Source organism: Nannobrachium achirus (genome assembly GCF_963921795.1).
Source record: "Nannobrachium achirus genome assembly, chromosome: 9".
In the NCBI taxonomy this organism is placed as follows: Eukaryota; Metazoa; Chordata; class Actinopteri; order Myctophiformes; family Myctophidae; genus Nannobrachium; species Nannobrachium achirus.
The window spans coordinates 63,503,676-63,526,767 of record NC_137818.1 but is presented as its reverse complement, the minus strand read 5'-3'; the positions used below and the strand labels follow the sequence as shown (position 1 = coordinate 63,526,767).

Genomic DNA, 23,092 nt, shown 5'->3' with positions numbered 1-23,092 from the left:
GATAGTTTGGACCCTATAGAACCAAAATCTGCAGAAAAATCAATTTTGGCACAAAAATCCTACAGGAGCTGTATTTTGGACATAGCATACCACACTATAAGTCAGGAAAGGCAGGTTTTGCTTTTGTAATCCCAAACTTAGGGATGTCAAAGTGCAAAAGGCTGTCGGAAGGGGTGTCAGTATTTACGACAGAGCTGATGGCCATAATTTGGGCACTGCAGTGGGTGGAGCAGGTGAAGCCAGGGCAGGTAGTTGTGTGCTCAGACTCTGCAGCTGTGCTTATGGCCATGGGGGAAGGAGGGCTGGGGGCCCGGTCAGACCTGATGGTGGAGCTATTGGTCATCTTACAGAATTGAGAAGGCAGGAGGGGAAGTAGGTTTCCTCTGGGTACCAGCTCATGTGGGGGTGGAAGGAAATGAGATGGCGGATAAAGTCGCCAAAAGGTCTCTCAGAAAGGAGGTGGATATAGACCTAGCGATAGGAGCATATGAATGTAGATCCATCATTAAAAGAAAGGTAACTTCAGAGTGGCAGAAGCAGTGGGAAATGGAAAAGAAGGGAAGACACTACTTTAGTATCCAGGAAAGTGTTAATAAAGGGCAGAGATACTTAGGGGCTGAGAGAAAACAGACAGTGACAATGACAAGACTGAGAATGGGACACTGTGGACTGGCCTGGGACTTGGTAAAAATGGGGAAACACCCAGACGGACTCTGTGACACGTGTCAACAACAACAGACAGTGAAACATGTCCTCTTGGAGTGCAGGCGGTTTGCAGAAGAAAGAAAATACTTTGTACACAGCAGTGGTAAGTGAGCCCGCAAGCGAAATAACTCTCAAGAGTCTCCTGAGTCCCACAGAAAACCAGCCAAGGGCTGTGAAAGCAGTACTGGAGTTCATTGCCGCTACAGGCCTTGGAATATAGACAAAGGACAAAATGAGGACTTTTCCCGGCCAGAGGGAGGCAGCAATGTGCCGCAAGGCATCTAGTCTGCCAGAAATCACACGAAGAAGAAGAAGAAGTCACATGGGAGGACAGCTAAAGCTCCTGTGTGTATCTGCAAACATCTGCCTTATTATTCCCCCTACCGTAGCATCGTTGGTATACTGTATTGACTGCCTTGGTTCTAGTCTATGATTGTAGATCATTATTTGTTGTATGGAAGAACGTTTTTGTGAAGTTTATTCTGCAAGGCCTGTCTAGTATGTTTGGTCTAATTCTCACCTGTGATTTCCACCTGTACCTACAGTAACTGAGTGAGTTGTTGTTTTCTGCAGAATGGCCTGTATATTTTGTATTGTCCACAACAACTGTGTTTATGCCAATGAAACATTGGTGCTTCTTATTTTAATTCTGGCATTAATGTGCAGGCTTTAGTAGCTTTAAAGTAATTGCCTTATAGAATGTGTCTGTAATTAATGTGCATACGTATGCAATTGGGACAGTTACATGAGACATTATTTACATGCAATGTGTTTGTAACATGTTACAGTTACACTAGTCTTATAATCTTCCTACCTACTGTATGTTATTTTTGCTCACCTGTGATGATTATGTCATTTTGTTGCAGAACTGTCTGTTATATATTATTCATGTGCATTGTGATACAGTACAGGAGTAATTTAGTTGACACGCAATTGTTTACGTTAAGCATAGTTTTTGATTATGCTTTTTTTCTGATTTCAGTTTTACCCTTCTTTTCTGTTATTAAAACATGTGGTCAAAGAGAAGACGTCTCCAGAGTCTTAATAGAGGGAAGGTGTTTACGCTCACTGCCAAGTTATCCCAGCTATATAACGAGGGCGGCACAATCTATAAATAACGTAAACACACCATTCTTTATGTTTAAGGATTTTCAAAGACTGCGTGAACGAATGGTAATCCTGGTCATGAGAGTCAAAAATCTAAAAGACGGTGGAATAACACATTCCACACAAATACACCAAAGAAATGAACACCAAAAGCAACCTAAGATATACTTTTCTGTAAATGTTGTTTTAAATGAATAAGGTGCTAGTATAATTGTAAGCTTAATCAACCTACTTATTTATACATTTCTGTTACAAAGGTCAACCTAGGTGTGTTATCGGCCAACCGCAGCTCAAATGCAGGAGTATGTTCCTGTAGCTGATGAAGAACCGTTGCCCATTCTTTGTTGTGGCGATGGACTGAGTGTGGAGAGGATGATTGGATGCAAGCAACTGACAAGTGGAGCTCGGACTCCTTACACCTACACCTCACGAATTCCACAGAGAGATGCTTCTTCTACAGGTATAGTACTTAATAAATTGCTATGCTTTTTTGTAAGACGGTATTACACACTATTAAAGACACCTTCTGTGTACCACTCAAAATGTACTTTTTGCATGAGGATGTCATCTTTAATTCAGTGGTAGGAACCTAAAGGCAGATTGCTAATCTCTGAATTTCTCACGTAAAACAGGACAGTATGAATATTAGGGATGGGTATCGTTTGGACTTTTATGAGTCTGGTTTCCAGTTCTGCTTATCGGTTCCGGTTCCTAACGGTTCCTATTTCGGTTCCAAAATGGTTTGGTTGTTACACAAAAACATATATATGGTTCCGGTTCCTAATGGTTCCTATTTCGGTTCCAAAATGGTTTGGTTGTTACACAAAAACATATATATATATTTTATAATTTAATTTTAATGTTTAATTTATAGTTTTAATGAATCATGCAAATTAAATCATATTTCAATGTTTCCAGGGATACTCTTATTCTGAAGAGATTAAGAAATTGACCACTGTCTGGAAGTCTTATTGCTGCTAGCACACAACCACACAAAGTGCCTCTTGCCATCTGACAGAGTTGATGAAGAGGGTATGCTTTTTACTTTTTATTATAAAGCCTTGGTATGTTTATAATAAAATGTAAAATATGGATTTTACGTGAAAATGCCATTGTATTGATCTTTCTCTGCAGACACGTGGTACTGTTCACCAGAATGTGAAGCTGATGGCTCAGTGGAGGACTTTGTCCAAAACTACACCAAGGCATTGATGTGGGAGGGACTGAATCAGCTACAGAACTTCTGCTGGACATGAAGCTGACGGACAAAATAGTGCGTCAAGCGGGCAATCTGAGGGCAGTCTAGTGCGTCAAGCGGGCAGTCTGAGGGCCTTTTGCTTACGGAGGCACACGGCTCACACTCACCTTCCAGAAGGAGGTAGCCGTGCGTCTGACAGCCTCCACCTCCAGTAGACAGAGGAGTCATCTGTCTGTCATGGCCCATATCTGTGCTCCGTTCACGACTGCTTCACCATCCGTGGACGAGCCTTCGTCCCCAAACCTGACGTGGACGTGGGAGAGGTTCATTTCACTCCCCTGGCTCGTCCGCAGATAGAACAGCCTTTGAAGCTGGTGGAGAAAGTACTGCCACAAGGGAATAGAAATGCTGTTCCCGGAGGCACGGCGCATGGAGCTGGCGGCGGCCATGATGCACGAGGCTGACGTGGACCCCACCCTGCGGCCCACAGAGCTCACCGTAACTAAATTCCGGGCGCTGGCCGACGCCTATGCCCAACTCTGTGCCCGGGAGCCTCCCGGCCTCATGGACTACTGCTTCAGAGAGGAGCTGAGACTCAAGCATCTGACCAGGGGAGGAGGCGGGGACAAGGCTCGAACAGCCAGTATCCAGACTACGTATCCCAGCATCCACCAACCCCCACCACCAGTAGCGGTGACGGGTACACCAGTACCGCCGCGACCGCGTATTTCCTGGTGAACCTGTGCGCAAAGGTGGGGGCGGGCCGATGGGCAAGGAGGGTTGGGAGCTTATGAGAAACAACTAAAACTAGAAAAGAAAATTTCTACGAAATTTTAAGTGTGCCTGCAGCTCGCTAAGTCTGTGCAACCTTGTGTAGCGGTTGGTGTTAGTGTTTCGTTTTGAGAGAGTCGTTCCCCCTGAAAAACACGTTTTGGCATGAAACGGTTACGTTTTGCGCGTTTTTGGTGCCCCCTATGGGTCGAAGTGGAAATGCTTTTGGGTATATGTTCAGTATAGCGCCCCCCACTTGTGGTTAAAATTTGGTGTTGACTGGATGTTTCGTTTGTGATTTATGGCTACTTCTTACAAAACGGGCTCCTCCCGCTAACTTTGGAACCCTGTTACGGAAGAACGGTATGGACTATCAAAATATCGTTTAAATATGTTTATCGCATGAGTCCATAGATCGTGTGTATCGATTTTTGTGACATTTGGAGAAAATATGTAGGAAAAGGAGCAAAAAGTGTGTTTTGAAGAAAATTCAAAATGGCGGAAAATCTATCCTAACGCAAATGGGCGTGGCCTATATGAGGAGATGCGTCATGACCCAAGGAATCCAGGGAAAAAGGAATTTTAATTTTCCGACCCACGGTTCAAGAGTTACAGGCCGAAAGGTAAAGTGGACTGTTATAGCGCCACCATGAGGCCAACTGACGAAATATTTTTTTATTTAATCCTTGATATCATTATAAATCTCCTCTCCAAGTTTTGAAACTGTAGCCCTTATGGTTTGCGAGAAAAAAAATATTGAATGTGAGTTTTTGCGATTCCCATTATAAGTCAATGGGTAAAATTAATTCACTAATAAATTAATATCAATTAAACGATACAACTTTTCTCTTAGAAAAGTAATAGCACCCCATTCCCGGCCGAGCCGCACGTTTTGATGTATATATTGCGGCGGTGGCGTAAATCGTGCGGCACTTATTACGTGCCGAACTTTGTGGCGAAACTAACTACTTAATTAATGACTTAATTAATTAAGTATGGCGGATTACAATAAGTGTTTTGCCATTGCATGGCAGGCACACTTAATAAGACCTTAAAACCTGGCGAAAACAGTTGCGTGCATTAGCGGAAGATGACGATAAAGGAAATCATTAAATGGAAAACATTAAATCAACTTCTGAAAGAAAGGGTATAAGCAACATTGGGGGGGAAGCGTCTAATGGGCTCCTCTGTCGGTGTGGGAGACAGACAGACAACGGAGCGCTCTTTGCACTTTGGCTATAAAAGCCAATCTTCACCAGACCGTCCTTGGGGAAGCATTGTTGCTCCGAGTGAGAGCTAGCTGACCATAACTCCCCCGCCAGCTGACCATTAGATTTTGAGTTGAATCCCTCCGGAAAAGATTGCCTTATGCCTTTGTTGTAGTTAATCATTTGTTGTTGTTAGCCCTCCTTTTTGTTATTTCCGATCTTCTATTATATATCCATCTTTTATTTATTTATTTTTGTTTCTGACAAATCATGTAAATAATGCCGCTCAAAAATTGCATTCAAATGTAAATAAATATAATATTATTGCAATTTTGGTGTCTGAATGAATGTGTTAGGATTCCCTAGCCCCTAGACAAAATGGGTCTTATGTTTTGGTCCCTAACCCTAACCCATATTTGGGAAAAGTTAACATTTTAATTAAAGTAAATTGATAAAAATGTATGTGCAAATAAATTAATATAAATTAAACTATATATAAGGAGTCGATTCCCGATGAAGCCGGTCGATTAGACATTATGGCCCAACTGTGCTCGCTTAGCATGAGAGAGGTGACAGGATCGATACCCGTATTCTACAAATACATAACTGGATAATGACTGGTTTCAGTCGGGCAATAATAAAAATAAAAATATGGGCAATAATCGCATTTGTATAAGTGCTGGTTGAGAATAGCCAAAGTGCATCTCATTTTGATAAAACACTTCTCAACATTTCCCTTGCGGAACTTGCTTGTATGAGGGGAGTTAGCTCAGATAGTAGAGCACTGGCTTTGCAAGTGAGAGCTGGCGGGACTGATGCCACATTATACTTGAAAGTATTCCCTTTTTACTTGAATCAGTCAAACACAGCCACTTATGCATGAACATATGGTACCTTTAAGCAGGCACTATAGTGCAGGCATTCTGTCTTTCAACTTGTTTTCTTTCATAAATAGGCCTATGTTAGTAACAACATATCAAAAGTTCTGATGTCACAATTTACCATTGACGCCCATGTTAAAACAAAACTTAAGCTTGTTTTCTTGTCTAATTTTCACACAAAAGGTTCGATACTGTCCACCAGAGTTGGGGTCCGTTAACTCAAAAAAGTAATATTTACACATTACACGATGGAACACGGATATCTCTGAAGACTTTACTGTGTGTTAGAGTTCTCAATTTCGGCCCGAACCCGACCCTACCCGACCCGACCCGACATTTTCGGGCCGGGCCGGGCTCAAAATTTATGCTAATTAGTCGGGTCGGGCCGAGCCTCGGGTTCAGTAAAAAAAAAGTAAAAAAAAAAAAAAAAAAGTTCATTTTTTTTCATATTTAATAAAGATAAAGAACATGGCGCTGACTGGCGTTTCACTCGCTTATTTACTATGTGACCGTACGAGCACTCGGAGCAGCACACCACTGGCAGCAGACGAGGCAGAGTACAGTGAGTGAGAGACAGAGAGCCGCAGTCAGCGATGCTGGCAGCAGGTTGCTAATAATAGCAGGCTGGTGTTGCGCACCAAAACACCATTCAATCTGCAAACCCACTGAAGTCTGCTTTGCATCACGATCTGACTTGTTTAGAACTTGCAGATCAGTGCATCTCTTATCCAGGCCAGCCAGGCCCAGGGTCATAAATCAGCGACAGCAGCAGCTATACGATGGTGGGGTTACAACAGGTCGACTCCTAATTTGTCCGAAACGAAACGAAAGAAAGTGGAGGAGAGAGAGACTCACTGAGAGTTGAGTGACAGAGACGGCACATGCAGAGCAGACAGATGCATGCGTTGCACCGTGTGAACAAGATGAGGAGGATTAAGGATTAAACTTTTCTTCATGAGAGAACATGCTAACATTGCCGAACCAAAAGTGGAAAGGTAGGCTAATCTCACTCTCTCAGCCTACTACTCGCTATAATAACACATGGTACGGTCACCACGGTGGCGGCGTGGCGCCACCTGGAGGCGTTTTTAAATTTGTTTATTTTCTTTCACTCTGGCTTTTTAGGGCTTCGGGCTTAAGATGATGAAACTAGTTAGGGTCGGGCCGGGCCTCGGGCCGACCCTGTCGGGCTCAGTTAGGGCCGGGCCTTAATTTTCAGGCCCGTTGAGAACTCTACTGTGTGTGTGCTTGTCCCCCTAGCGGATGTTTGGGGACTCCGATTATTTTAGACCTATAGCTATCTTTGTTGTGTGAACCTAGATATTTTTCTATGTGGATATCTGAAAATCTGGGATATAATGAAATATCCAGATTCTTCTGGCCTAGGCCTTGGTGGGTTGTGTAGGCCAGCAGGACGTTCTGCGTGCAGCAGGCTGATCGGAGAAGACATCTCATAGAGTTTGATCCAGACAGTCTGCCCTACAGTGAAGAAGACTGTGGAGAGGACAGTAGACCAGGTTCCAGTGTACCAGTGGTAGAGTACCGCGGTTCGGCACTCCGGACGTGGACGAGCCTTGCAGCAGAACGTGCTACCTGTGGGCCAAACACAGAGGACCTCGTAGCTACCAGTGGTGATTGGCCCTCCCATTCTTTGTGGGGATGACACAAAAAACCTGCAGAGAGCCGACTACAGGAGTCAGTAGCAGACAGCGGAGGCTGGGTGGACGGCAGCCTGGCGACCTGCCTCTGTTCCCGGGCAGACTGTCCACCGTGAGGCCGCTCTGGGGGTCTGGAGGACCGGGGGCTTCAGGTGCTACAGTGTCCGCAGAGCAACACCCTGGGAGGCTGTGGACAAGAACAGGAGTCTTAACAGCTACACCTCCATGGTAAACCCAGACAGAGAAGAGCAGTTTGTGTTCCTGGACTATGTGGAGGAGGAGGAACATCTGACCCAACCCAACCCCACCACCATGGTGGCTGCTCAACCAGCACAGATAACGTTGAAAGAAAAGCATCGTAGGACCCTGGAGCAGCAGCTCAAGTCTCTTAGGCCAGAGACTGAGGAGCCAGTGGAACCAGACCTGTCCGCCATCCAGTTCACCGACGTCCACTTCCCTCTGGACCCAGACCTGCTGAAGACCGCCAAGATAAAGAGGAGGAATATGAAAGCCAGAGGAGAGCAGAAGGTGTTCGGCACTCCGGACGTGGACGAACCTTGCAGCAGTATGTGCTGTTCGGGCTGTGGTGCTGTGCTGCACTGCACGGACCAGCACATGGCGGGCTACGTGCCCTAGGAGAAGTTCAAACCCCTGGTTCAGGAGGCCCAGGAGGACAGCCTTGAGGAGCTCTGCCTGCCAGCGCTGCTACCTCCTCACCCACCACAAGAAGGCTGCAGTCAAGATGTCCAAAGAGGACTACAGGAGTGTGGTCAGCGGGATCAAGTCTCACAAGGCTCTGGTGCTGTTGATCGTGGACCTCCTGGACCTTCCAGACTCCTCTGGTGGGCAGGAACAAACATCTGGTGGTCCTGGGGAACAAGGTGGACCTGCTGCCCGGGGACTCCCCCAACTACCTGCAGAGGATCCGTCGCCAGCTGACCCAGTACTAATCTGAGGCCGGGCTGGGAGACAATGTCAAAGACATCCACCTGATCAGTGCCAAGACGGGCTACGGTGTGGAGAAGCTGATCTCCAGCCTGCAGAGGTCCTGTAGGTACAAGGGAGACGTGTTCCTGGTGGGCACCGCCAATGCTGGCAAGTCCACCTTGTTCAACACCCTGCTGGACTCTGACTACTACTGCAAGTCTAAAGGCTCTGATGTCATCCATAAAGCTACCATCTCACCCTGGCCTGGAACCACTCTGAACCTGTTGAAGTTTCCCATCATCAACCCGACTCCATACAGGATGTTCAAGAGACAGGAGAGGCTGCAGGTAGCCTCCTCGCAGACAGAGGGCGATCTCTCCCTTAAAGAGCTGAAGAGGCTGTAGCACTTCAGCAAACAGGGGTACTATACACATTATTCCTGGCCACGCCCCCCTTATTTGGGCTTTTTCTACTAGCGATGTCCTGTTTACGTTCATCAGTTTTAACTGATGAGATGGGATTGTTTTACCTTGTAATTTTACTCTGTAACTTATGTTAACAATGTCACTTAAATGGCAACACTCATCCACTCAGCTGATAAATGAGTTGTGACAATGCGTTGCACACCCGTTCTGTCTGTCATTCAATGTTATGATTTGGAGAAGAAAAAAAAAAAAAAAAGGATAGGCTTTCTTGGGTATATGCTTTCAGTTGACCTTGTACCAGTGTACTGTCATGAAACTGTACCTTTTTTGAAGCGGTGACTAGCCGCTTCCAATGTATGCTCATGTCTGTCCCATGCCTTGTCCTCACTCACTCACTCACTCACTCACCAGTATGAACAGGATCTGCGCATGCGCGCGCGAGAGAGAGAGAGAGAGAGAGAGAGAGAGAGAGAGAGAGAGAGAGAGAGAGAGAGAGCCGAGAGAGCCAGACAGAGCAAGTGATGCTGATTTCTAAACCGAAAGTGAAACTTACAAACCGCACGGTGAAAACAGAGAGAGAGAGAGAGAGAGAGAGAGAGAGAGAGAGAGCACGTTGCGGTAAAAAAAAACACACACACACACACACACACACACACACACACACACACACACACACACACACACACACACACACACACACACACACACACACCAGTAAAAACGGGACTCATAAAATGTCCCTGGGACCCATCTGAATCAAAAACATAGATCTGGAACTGCTCTAATTCACCGCTTCAGTTCGAACCGAGGTTTGATTTTTCATATGCAAACTTCTAATAAATACTTCAGTCTGCAGTACAAACAATATGTAGATATTTATACTTAATGACGGCCATGGTAATAATGTTTACCAGTTTCCCCACGGCAACAACTACAACAGTTAAAAAATAATGCTATTTAAATTGTTCCAAAAGCTTTATACCCTGTATATAAGCCTATATATATATATATATATATATATATATATATATATATATAAAATGTCACAATGCAACATAGCTCTGTATTCCAGTATTGATCATAATTACCCATTTTCAACTGTTTTTATTTTATTTGACACTTGCTTTAGCAATGTAAACGTAGGCTATGTCTTCTCATGCCAATAAAGCTCATTTGAATTGAACTGATATAGGTCTACAAATAAACAGATTGTGTAGGTCTATTTGAAAGCAAGTATTGAACCAAATCAGTATTTCGTGGAAGCACATTTTGTATGACTGCTAGCAAACCTTTCCCCTTCCGATTCCATAACGGGACGCTCGTTGATCAGGTCATGTCATCTTATCCATTCTCCACTTTTCTGGGACGTCATCATGAAGACACCGTTGGCTTGTGTTGTGTGATATGCATTACGTTTTTACAAATAAGCCTAAAACATGTCAACAACTCAACCCACTCCAGAACGGACAGACATGCTTAATATTAGCCCAAATATATATCCCTGTCAGTTATCTGCAGCCTATGCGTGTTCATTACTTCACTATATCATTGTAAATCATCATCGATTTAATCCTAATCAAGCCAATATAAATATCCTTTCATATTTAATCTTCATTTAAGTCCTATCTGTTACTTTCAAAACAATTAATACATTTGGCTTTAATAGCTACAAATAGCCTACAAATGGGATTACTAGAAAATGACAAGTGTGTATTTAAAGCATTATGTTCCTTCATTTAAACTTTTAAAGCATCATTGGGAACATTCCTTATCATCTCAATAACACAACATACAGTACAACATTTGAAACCCTCTCAACAGTTAAAAAAAAGGCATGGACTATATATACTTTTATTGCAATAAATATTTGCTATGAGACCCTCAAAGCTGCCTTCATAATGGTCCTGGTTGGACTATGTCACCGTCTGAAAGATAGTAAACAATGCAATAGCATTCACAGGTGTACAAAAGTGAAGAGCTTTTATTTCAATTATAATCAATGATGTGTTGTCATTAAGTTAAACTAGCTTTTACTTGTAATAAGAGTATTTATCCTCTATAGTGTAAAGATCGTAGCTAACAGGCTAACTAGCTTAGCTTACCTTAAAAGTTGTTGTTGTTGTTCGTGCTGCGAGGGGGTGCTCATATGATCAGTTTAGGACATAAGGATGGCATCCATTCTATTAACTAGTATAGAAAGTATATAAATAAGGAAGATAGCAGTAACGTTGCAATTCGAGAATATAGCCCTGCCAGCACTGCACCACGCATCTGCTAGCACTCAAACAGCTGGTAAAAAAATCTATGTTGCATTTAACCCCTTGTTGTCATAATCCTTTTCTGCTGGGCAGGGATGCCAAAATTGTGAGATTAATAAGCCAACACACCTCCACAAACAAGCCAACTCTTGCAAGAGAAATAAGATTAAAAAAAAAGATAAAAGTTGAGGGAAATAATTTGACTTGCAACATATGCATGCATGCCTGACTGGTATGTTAGTCCCTCCCATTGAGGAAATAGAGAAGAGGAGACGTCCCATTGGCCATTTCTGATGACAACATCACAGGTGATAAGCCAACTCCCAGTGGGCGGGACTAACATACAAGGAAATAGGAAACAAGTGAAGGAAATAGGAATTATTTTTAGTGGGTCGTGTAGGCAGGACGTTCAGGGTGCAGCAGGCTGATCGGAGCAGACATCTCATAGAGTTTGATCCAGACAGTCTGGCCTACGGTGAAGAGGACTATGGAGAGGACAGTGGTCCTCTCCACTGTCCTGGGGTGAACTCTACTACAGTGGTAGAGTTCACCCACAACGAGCTGAAAGACGCTCACTGGCTCTACGACACGCCTGGAATCATGAAGGAACAGGATCTGCTCAACCTGCTGAGAGAGGATGAGGTGAAGGTGGTCGTTGCCACCAGGGCCATCGTTCCCAGGACATACGTTCTGAAGCCTGGGGTGACCCTGTTCCTGGGAGCTGAGGGAAGGATCGACTACTTAAAGGGGGGCTGTCACCTAAAGGGTTACTGCCACTTTAAGAATCATCTTAAAGGAAGGAAATGATCAACATAAACTATCCCTTTTCGCAGACGATATATTATTATTTCTGGAAACCCCCTGACTTCGGTCCCAGCCCTTCTACAAAGTCTCAATGAATACCAGTGCAGTATCAGGTTACAAGATCAATAGGCCTACAACCAAAACGGAGGCGATGATGATAGCAGGCGATTGGCCATCTCAATTAGATGACCTGGTGTCATTTAGGAGATCTAATCAGGGATTTAGATACCTGGGGGTGATCCTTACACCTAAACCTACACAGTTATATCAGGCAAATTATGACAAATTAGTTAAAGAAATAAAAAAGGACTTGAATATATGGGACCTGCTGCCTCTGTCCCTCTTTGGAAGGATAGAGACAATCAGAATGAACATTCTGCCAAGATTACTGTTTCTATTTCAATCTATCCCTATCTTAGTTCCCCAACTATTATTTAAATTATTAGAAAATTGTATTTAAAATTTTATTTGGCAAAATAAGAGACCAAGAATAAGGCTGAAAATACTTATGTCTGGAAAAGAGAAAGGAGGGTTAGGTTTACCGAATATGAAACTGTATTACTGGGCAGCACAAATGTGTGCCGTGGTGGCGTGGGCGTCTAGAGACGTAGAGACAGGATGGGTATCGATCGAACAAAATGCATTACCAGGTATTGATTGCACTATCCACGCTCCCATTTCTTAGTCTAGAGTCACGCAATTTTTTTAAAATAAAACATATATGGGTTAAAAATACATTGAAAATTGGGGATTCTATTCAAAAACAATTAAAGAGAGCCGTGGCTCTATCAAGAGCCATGCCCATTGCATTGAACATAGAATTTATTCCAACCATATGGGATAGTGCTTATAAAAGATGGGCGGAGTGCATCCAACTCGACCGCCGCTTATTTCCGGGTTGTGAACCATTGTATCTGCGGTGGCCGCTAGGTGGCTCGAGGTGGGTGCGTTTTATTTCATGACAAAAATAATGTATTTTACAGAGTAGGTGCGGTGCTGAGGGGTTCACCACGCGAAGTTTTAGAAATCGATTTCTAAAACTTAAAGAGCTCTATTTTATTTTATTTTTGGAGGGTAATTTTCTATTTTTCAATTTAAAATGATATGTTGTAGGATTCTATAGGATTCCAAAATAACAAATAATATTTTAAATATCTTGAAGGATTCCAATACAATAATCAAATTAAATCTGATTGGATTTCTTGTGGGATAAAAATCCTATAAAATAAAATCCTAAAAGGTAAAATATATATATATAAAGGAGTGAGGCGAGGTGGTAGATTGAGAGAGGGGGGAGAGAGGGAAAGATGGTAGGCAAACGTGCTGCTAAAAGCAAACACCCCAAGCCACACCATTGAGTGGGCCTGGTCACCAGCCCACTCCGTTGAGATGTTTCGTCGTGCTCAAGCAGCACCGGATCTTCCTGTGTCTGAGAAACAGAAGCCGAAGGATCCCGTTAGTGCGCCCTCTGTTCCCTCAAAGGAGGAGGGAGAAGCCCTCTGTTCCCCCAAAGGAGGAGAAGCCCACAGCTAGTGGACCAGGCGACGCCGGGGATCCGGTTCGTGGCAGGGTGAGGAAGCCCACCGCCCGGATAGTGACCAGGGACCAGTGTTTGTGTGTGTCACATACCTCAAATGCAGGTATGGCTCACTGCATATTCTACTGTCATAGTAAATGCAGTATAGTGGGGACAACATACTGGGCCCTGGCCCCAGTATAATGTAGAAGATGCAGTAGGTCATCTTTTCATTTGATGTTATGTGTTTATTCTAAGTTGATTTGATGTACATATTTACAAAAGTATTTGATATTTTATTTCAGGTGAGGATGAGTTGGATCTCTTGGCCCTAGTGGTAATAACCCTTTTCTGCACCACAGGAGTTATGCTGTGGGTGAAAACAATTGATTTGAAATTTTGTATGTAACACACATAATATGGTGGATTACAGATTACATTCACACATATCGACACACACCATGCAGTCGCCGTAGATGTGTGCTTTTGCCACATAATTATTCCTAGATTTGCTATGTTGTGTTAATTCAGTCTCATACCTGACCACTGTGTGGTGCAGAAACCTTGTAAATGGGCTAATGATCACTAATTATACCTGACCACTGTGTGGTGCAGAAACCTTGTAAATGGGCTAATGATCACTAATTAGCAGAGACAGAGTGACCTGCAGTCCTGCACTGATCAAAGAGTTGGAGAGTCAGTTCTCTAATCAAGCTGAGTCAGTACACCTGTGTAGGTTCAGACAGAGAGAAACTCACTCACTCACAGAGCAGATGAGAAGTGCACACAGCACAGAGAGACAGAGAATTGTTGAACTCTTGACTAATTTTATGAATGGGTCAGTGACGTGACGCCCCCAAAAATGTGTTTTTAAAAAAACTTTAAATTGCAGGCATAAAAGTTATTTACTTTTGTTCTACTCACTCTCAACCTTATGGAAATACATTTTGTTTTTAGATATTTTATTGGAATCAGACTTTATTCAGCAGTTTGTTGTACTTGTGCCTAAAATCGTCATATGGTGTGACATGAAAATAATTGTTCATAAAATGAAAATGGAGTACATCTTTCTTAAGTTACTCACTTTATCAAAGTCCTTTATCATAACTAACCAGTGATCCACTATAGTTTTTTGAAAATTAATTATATCTGTATATTTTTTTCATAATCGACACTCTGTGTGAGGCCCATGTTCATGATCTTACAACATATTTTAAATGTATTCTGTCAAAACTATCTCTAAAATTACACAAATATTTGTGACTCTTCCTGATAATATTCTCTATGTAATCCATAAACATTTTTTTGGTTTAATCATTAATAAAGGTATGATTTTTCACTATTTGGAATGTCACACCAAATGATTTAGTGTCACACCGTATGATCATATCTTCATGTGTCAAAGCAAACTGTGTTTTAACCTACCTATTAGTGAGTACTGAACTTTACTGATTGATTAAACAATTACCCAGGATAACATAGCCTTAATATTTCTGAACAGGATATTATTGTAGGGCTTTAACATGGGATAAGAAAGAATTGTAGTAGTAGATGGATGATGAGGATGTGCACAGGAATGCTACGCACACCTAAGTCTTCTGCCGGCCCACGGCAGAAGGATCCTAAAGAGACAATAAGGCGCATAGCCACACTTGGAGCCAAGGCAACATTTTATTAACACCAATTAGTGGAAACAGAACTCAGCATTCAGGTAAATAGCTTTTTTCCGAAGTCTCCTGAACTTGAACACAGCATTTTGTGTTGAACAAATGTAATTAGGAATCATGACATTACACCACATCTCCACTAGCTAAAGAGTGCTGGGTTGCGCAACTCCGAAAATAGCTGATCTACAAGCTCTCGCAGCACAACGTGTTGAGAGCTTGTAGATCAGCTATTTTCGCTAGTTTTGTCTCGGGTCCTACCTTAACACTGTCCACTGTCCAGTCCAGTGAGTGAAAGTACAAAAGTATTAGATCAGATTAGATTATACATTTAGACTGTATTGTACATCAGCCAGTCGTATTTGGTGAGGGTAGCAAACCGGCTGCCTTGTTGCGGTTCTGCTATGCCACAGACAACCTCCTGCTCTTCGTAGAAAATGCAGTCTCGCCCCTTTGGCTCCTCTCTCCTTGCTGGGTCATTGTTTAGTTTCTCCCTGTACTTTCTCGTTCTCTCAGCACTTGTCATTTTCCAGCTGACAAAAGAAAATGGAATGTATAGTTTAAGACAAAGAGAAAATATTGTTTAGATTGAAACAATATGTTAAGGTTTCTGTGAAGGGGTTTCTGCTCTTTCTGATGAATTTGAAGTATCACTGAATGAATCTAAATTTCATTTTATGTAAAAATGTTTAAAACAAATGTTTAAATGTACAAAAGGAACTTTGTTATTTATTGTTATATCTGTAGTTAAATACAGTATAAATCATATGGTGTGACAATCAAGTCATATGGCGTGACAGCAGACATGTCACACCATATGATTAAGTGTCACACCATATTACTGTTTTCTCCATTTAGGTTTACCTTGAGGCTACTATGTACACATTAGCATGCTAACAGCATGCTAGCTATAACAAAGCAACCTAGATCTACATGGAAATATGACCAAAACTTCAAATAACTTAAGCTTTTTATGATGAAAAGGTGTCACACCAAAAGACATCCAGAATGGTGAGTTTGTCAAAGTTTCAACAAGATGGCATTTCATGAAAATGTTAAAATCATAACTCACCTCAGACACCTGTCTTGCAGTTGTGCTGGGAGTGCTGAATAGCCTTACAGAAGAAGGACCTCTCTAGCCAATAGGTGTCCAAATAATTGCCTGTTTAATTTGTCCAAACTAGTGTCACACCAAATGATTTTGGTTTGGGGGACAAAATGTTTTTGATCAGAAATGACTGAAAACATTATGCTTTGACTTTGAAAAGATATAGGCTCAAAATAGACTTTTTTTTTAGCCTAAATTCATTTTCAAATGATTTTTAGCAATTCTTTTTCTTAGTTTTATTCAAGTTCCCACTTTGAGAAACAAGGTCAGGACAGTCACACCATATGAGTTTTGCCATGTTTGGTTGAAAATTCTGAAGAAATGAGGAATGAAATGTTTTAATCTTGAGTAAGTTCACATAAAGCTTATTGTTCTGCACAATATTCAGAAGGTTTTTGACAAATATATCTTTTATTTATACATGATTGACACCGAGGACAGCGAAAACGTTACGTCACGTCACCCACCCGAATACAAACCACTGAGAAGCAAGGCAACTCACCCACTGTTATGGTTTCATGTAAGAGTAACAATTAAGTGGAAATTACTTTGGTTTTGATGTGTGGAATTGTTTGATTTATAGAACCCACTTGTGGAGTCACTGGGGCAGCCACATGTTGTGCCCAGCCTGTTTCACAGAATCGGTTATTCTTTTCATATGTTTTGTTTCTTTTTGCACTTTTGAGTTACTTGTGAACACTTTGAAGAGTAATGGTTTACAAATGGAGTTTATGTTTTGAAGTATTGATTACTAAATGGAAGTAATTCATTATAGGCCTACAAAAATGCACAAAGAGTTGCATACAGTATTTCATTTATTATTTTCATTAAAAAAGTTCATGTAATGCTATTTCATGGTTAAAAACGTTAAAAGCGCAGACAGTAGATACTATGATACTGATTGGATTCCTCTGACCCTAGCTGTCTGATGACATGTCAGGTTTTTGGATTGGATCTTTTCCAGTTGACGGCGAGCTTCCCAACCAGGATCTAGAGACAGAGAGAGTATTCCAAAATACATTGGTGACCACTGGACAGATCATACTGCACTCTGCGGTGTGGTAGGCCTATCTCTGCAACTCCCCCCACTCCCAGCTGCAGTAGCCCCAATTCCCCCTTTATTCCCCTCACACGCACACACATACTCACCTTGGAACTTTGGAACTCTTTGAAACTTCCAGTTTTGGAACTTTGATATCCAAACCCACTTGGAACTCACACATACTGACATCGTAACCTTTGTGGTAACCATGGAACTCTGAACATTAACACATATACTGATACTACACTACACTTACCTTACCTCTCCATCCCTTGAATTGGGTCACGTGACTGGGTGGTGAAATTCTTACCTTTTGTGAAGGGTCGAGTTTGAAGATTGTAATTGTCCATTTTGATTTATTTTATTTTACTGAAACAGAACAACTTGAATTAAAGGTTAAAGGCGAACTTAGGATTCAAGTTTAGAAGGGTGCAACTAATTAGATAAAAGTGAACTTGATCATTTAAAGTGGCCAAGCAATTGCTACTGAGTGTTGGTACCAATTTAATTGTATTCCCCTACTGTATGTTTACATGTTGTTTGTCTTCTGTCATTATATTTCCAATAATAACTGCCGGCAATCATTTAACATTTAAACCCTTGTTGTCTGTGTCTCATTTAAGCATTCCCCATAGCTCCAGCAGTCTACCTAGTAGATAACTAGCCCAGATTACACTTTGGTGCCTTATAGGTGCTGCAAACTACAACCACAAGTGCCACTCATCCCCTTGTGGCACAAGTAGACGTTACATGTACATCTTACATTTATAGTTACCAACCAATGTTTTGTGACTTCAGACACCCAGATGGAGCAACAGCCCTCTACCTCATCTGCAGTGCCATCTGCTCAGTTACTACACAAATACAGCAAATATTAATTTTATAATTATAAAATACATACACACTATAATTTATTAATTTGGTTAAAGAGGTGAGAGAAAAACTTGTTTCTGTTCATCACACGACACAATTACACTAACCCTAACCCAATTACAAATATTTATTTTATAATTATAAAATACATACACACAACATAATTTAGTAATTCGTTTTTTCTATCATCTACAGTTGGCAGGCCCTGTCGAAGCGGTCCGGCTGCAGAAGCAGACTCTGTGTGGACGACAGAGAACTGGCAGCCAACGCCAATCCCCTTCACTGCCACTCCGGGTCCGCGCAACGCAGCTGCTGAGCTTCAGTTAGATGACCCGGCGGACTCTGTCTGACCGATGAGCTGCTCCGGGTCATCTGTCTGCAGACCAACCAGAATGGAGTGGCGTGCATCAGAGCAGAGCCGTCCAGAGCAGCAGCGTCTGGAGTTCCGCGTCCACACACCAGAATCCATGGATGGAAGGAGGTGACGGTGGGAGTGTTGGAAAACTTCTTAGGCCTGCTCTTCTTCACAGCGAACGTGCACACAAACCAGAGATAGAGCAGCACTGGTCCACTAATCCCGTCATTACCACTCCTCATTTCGGTGTGACAATGAGCAGGAACTGCTTCCAGATCATAGACTGTAGAAAAATATGGACGAAGCGAAGCCATTGGTTTCTATGCAGCGCAAATGGCCCTTTCTACCCCTTGGAATGGGTGTCGCCATCATAGAATTGTAAAGGCATCAGAGATGCTATTGGCTGCCAACGGTCACGTGCAACGCAGGGATACATGGGAGAATGTGGTCGGAGCCTCCCGAAATACAGCACACGAAGAAGAACACAGCCAGCTGGTATCAGTTTAGTTGGCCACGCCCCCCCGCAACTTTATAATTTATTTTAAAATACATTGGACCACATTTCGACAAAACGAATATGATGGTGATTGAAAGGCAATTTTTAACTAGCGATAGGAACCATACAGTATTCATGTTAATGTACTGTATCTGTCTATGTTAATTAAGGTTAGAAAACGAAAGGGGAAAATGAATGGGATCCAATGGAGGGCAATTCTTTTTGCGATCGGCCGGGGGGGAAAACAGCGCAACTAGCGGCCAATCATAGGAAGTTTTAGTTCCGTATTGGAGTCATTTTAAATCGGCAGAACTATGCCCCTGTTCCAGATCATCTGGCGTTTTCTGCGCTTCAGAGATGAAGCCAATATTGACCACAGTAACAGGCTCTACAGAGTCAGGCCTGTCGTCGAGTACCTGCTGGCCAAGTTCTGTGAGATGTTTGCCCCCGGTGAGAAGATAAGCACTGATGAATGGATGCTGAAGTGGCGTGGCCGTCTGAAAGTCCATCAAATACAGGATCAAAAGTTACATTTTGAGTGACACTGCAACAGGCTACCGCTTCAACCTGAAGCATTATAGTGGTGTGCCCCGGACACTGTTGTTTCGTTGCTGGATAGCCTGCCTGCCCCTCGTTTCCTCCAACCAAACACTAGCAGTATAGTACCAAGTAGTGACAGGAGAAGGACTGTCCACAGTGCTGGCGAGAAACATGGCGGGCTCCCGGTTCCACCTGCCTCCGCTGCCCACCATAGAGGAGCTGATCAAGCTGTACAACCTGAGAGCGGAGAAATAGCTGTCAGCGGTGGTGGAGAAGGACGGAGGCAGCGCCAGGCAGAATGAGGATTCTTCATGGCGATATTCTGACATACAGAATGGACCGCGGCTTCCCTTCAAACATCACCACAGCCTGGGAGGAGGAAGAGGGAACAGACTTGAGCAGTAGCCCACCACCGCAGGAACCTGGCCCTCGCAGGAAGTGCAAGGTGTGCCTAAAAATGGGCATCACGACAGATACCAGGTGGCAGTGTAAAAGCTGCACACACACACACACACACACACACACACACACACGTTTTGATTTAGAAAGATTGCATAGGAAAAAGGTACATAGGAAAAAAAAATATATGATGTTACAGTATGTTTGGGTAACTCAGGACGGTAAGAGTAAGAGCGCTTGTTTTGTCGTTCACCACACACTAATCACCACCAGATGGCGACGACAGCCCATAGACAGCCATTCACTAGTGCAGGCGCTGACGTCACTCGTTTGCGACTCTCTTTCTTTATTTACTAGCCTAGCTGGGCGGTGTTTAGCCATTAGCTTAGCCATTAGCTTACTATGAGCGTTTATCGTGGGCTTGCCCAGGCCTTACGGCCTGGGCATAAATATAACGATTGCATTCACCACGGCTTCGTAACTCGCGCGGCGCTCCGCCGGCCGCGCGGCCCTGGCCCGCTCTTCGCGGCCACTCGCGCCTGCGGCGCTCGGGGGCGAAGAGCAGGACCAAGGTCCGCTGGCCTTCGCGCCGCTTGCAATGTCGTGGACAATCGAGCGGCTCCGCCTGGAGGACGTTGTTGTGGGCGACCGCTTGTTCCGCCCCGTGCGGCACCACGAGTGCTCCGTTTCTCGACCGTCCTGTTTCTCTAACAAACCGTGACATATATATATATATATACATATATATTAAGAAGACTTGGGAAGTGGGAACGACTGCAATCGTGATTTAACCCATTCATGCCGGGAACACACAATAATAATTGACTTTTTTCAGAAAACTTGGGTCAGGCCTAAATGAAGCAAGTTTAATTTGATGAGGCTTAGCTTTGTTTTAGTTAACTAGTACAACAAAAAGGTTGATCATGGCGAAGGGTGATGCATTTTGATCATGATTTTGCATGATGATTATTCTAGGTTTAACTGCTTCCATGTTGCAGGAAGACGACTACCGTGTGACAACGGATGAGGACCCTCCTCTAGAGCCTCCTCATCCTTACCCACCTCCACCCCTCCTTCCACCACCGGACCCAGGAAGGCACCATAGGCGCCTCCACCTCCTCGTGCCCCAAGCCGCCGTTGGACCAATGGGCACCAGACTACGCTGCGCCTGGAAGGAGGGCATCTCTGGTGCCCCTCAAGCTGCTCACAGGGGGGACAATAACGTTTGACGACACAGCTGGTCATGGGGCCTCCGAGGGTTTGTTGGCAGAGGAGATGGTTGGTACCTGGACATTTTTTATCCAGTACCACTTCATGGTGCACTATCCAGGTGCAATTCGATTTGAGTCCAAACATGGCCTGAAAAAAATTTAATCAGCCAGGAACATTTGCAAGCTCCTTGCTAAACTTGAAAACAGAAGTTGGTCCAGGTCAGACAACTGGGGCTTGTGTAGGATAAGCCAAGCCACCCCTATTTTATTGTGGGCTCGCCTATAAGGCGAGCACACTTTAGATATTGTCATTATTTCTATACTAGGCAGGCAGTCAGTGCAAGTATCAAAAAACTTCGGTTCCTTTCTACTCCTACATACTTAGTGAGAAAATGAAAATAAAAACATCAATGTGTTCAGCTTACTGTGGCGACGTGTGCTATTACTTTTTACAGCAATCGGCCAAATGGTGGCGCTGTAGGAAGCCTTCGAAAGTGCGAACTTTGAACAGGTATAGCTCATGCTGTGTTTGAGGTAAAGCCATGAAACCTGTATACACGTATGCGTCTCCTCATGCCGAACAACTTTTACGCTCTGACTTTTGACCTTTGACCTTTAGATCTCCCACAATTTGGAATTATATGAAAAACAGTAAAAATCTATCTCCTCCTGGGTTTTTTTCGTTACGCGCACAAAACTTTTTTCACATGAACTTTGGACCAATACGGTCAAACTAGTCTCGGCGGATTTCTTTTGAAGTGAAATATAATTTTTTAATAATTCAATCAATATTGCGGTTTTATGCAAATTATTCTTCGGCCTCTAAATCATACATGCAAAGTTACACGTTCATGGCATTTGGCAAAGATGTAGAGGGTTAGTCAAAGTATTACTGAAACCAATTTTAGTCCAATCGGCCAAAGGGGGGCGCTATACGAAGCGTTTGAAAATTCAAACTTCAAACGGGCATAAGTCATGACTCGTTTCGTTTTAAGACATGCAACTTGCTTACACGCGTGCTTTGACTCGAGCGGAAGACATCTGTGTCTTTGTTAAGTAAGCTCCGCCCTTCGATTTTCCGCCATTTTGAGCAGTTTGTAAAACGCGTAAACCCGCTTTTATTCTGGAATTTTCGCTCCACGCGCACAAAACTTTTTTTACGTGAACTTTGGACCAATATCTAAAGATCTGTCAGATCGGATTTTTTTTTTTAATTGAAACATGCTTTTTTAATAATTCAATGAATATTGCAGTTTTATGCAAATTATTCTTCTGCCTCTAAATCATACATGCAAAGTAACATGTTCATGGCATTTGGCAAAGATGTAGAGTGTTAGTCCAAATATCACTAAATCCAATCTCACTCCAATTGGCCAAAGGGGGGCGCTATATCATTTTGAGCAGTTTGTGAAACGCTTAAACCCGTTAGGATTTTTTTTGCAATTTGCATGAAACATTCTACACACAATCTAAGGACCTTTATCTAATATGCCTATGAAGTGCACACACACACAAAAAGAAAAATAATAACAAATATAGCTGCAAGCAGCGATAAAGTGGCCAAAGCCAAAAACACCTCAAATCATGAACACAGCCTGCAATGTCAGTGAAATCTTGCAAGCACATTCCCAATAGGTCAAGGAACAGATACCACCCTTCTTACATTGGCCTGTTATAATAGCGCCACCAGCGGGTCAACTTTTGGCACAACACATTTTTGGAACAAAATGGACCAATCTTTGACGTCAGTAACGTCAAAGAGAGCACTGCCTGCGATCTTGACATTTTGTACTTTTATAGCCATTGTTTTCTGGCTTGAAGCGAGCCCACAATTGTTTCGAAGGAACAATATTTTTCTAGTTTGTATTGTCATTGTAGTTATTGCAAGTTAAATGGTTAACAAGTTACAAGTTCATGCATAAGTGTAATTGAAACCATTGCAAAAA

At 42.9% G+C, this 23,092-nt stretch overlaps 1 pseudogene across 1 annotated transcript in view; it reads left to right on the top strand.

The window, feature by feature from the left end:
- The first annotated feature begins 3,415 nt into the window (after nt 1-3,415).
- Nucleotides 3,416-23,092, top strand: part of LOC308291061 (nitric oxide-associated protein 1-like) — an 82,226-nt pseudogene continuing 62,549 nt past the window's right edge. Inside the window, exons 1-3 of the transcript in view lie at nt 3,416-3,718; nt 7,276-7,488; nt 7,631-8,673. The product of the transcript in view is annotated as a nitric oxide-associated protein 1-like (transcript). The remainder of the gene's footprint in view (nt 3,719-7,275; nt 7,489-7,630; nt 8,674-23,092) is intronic.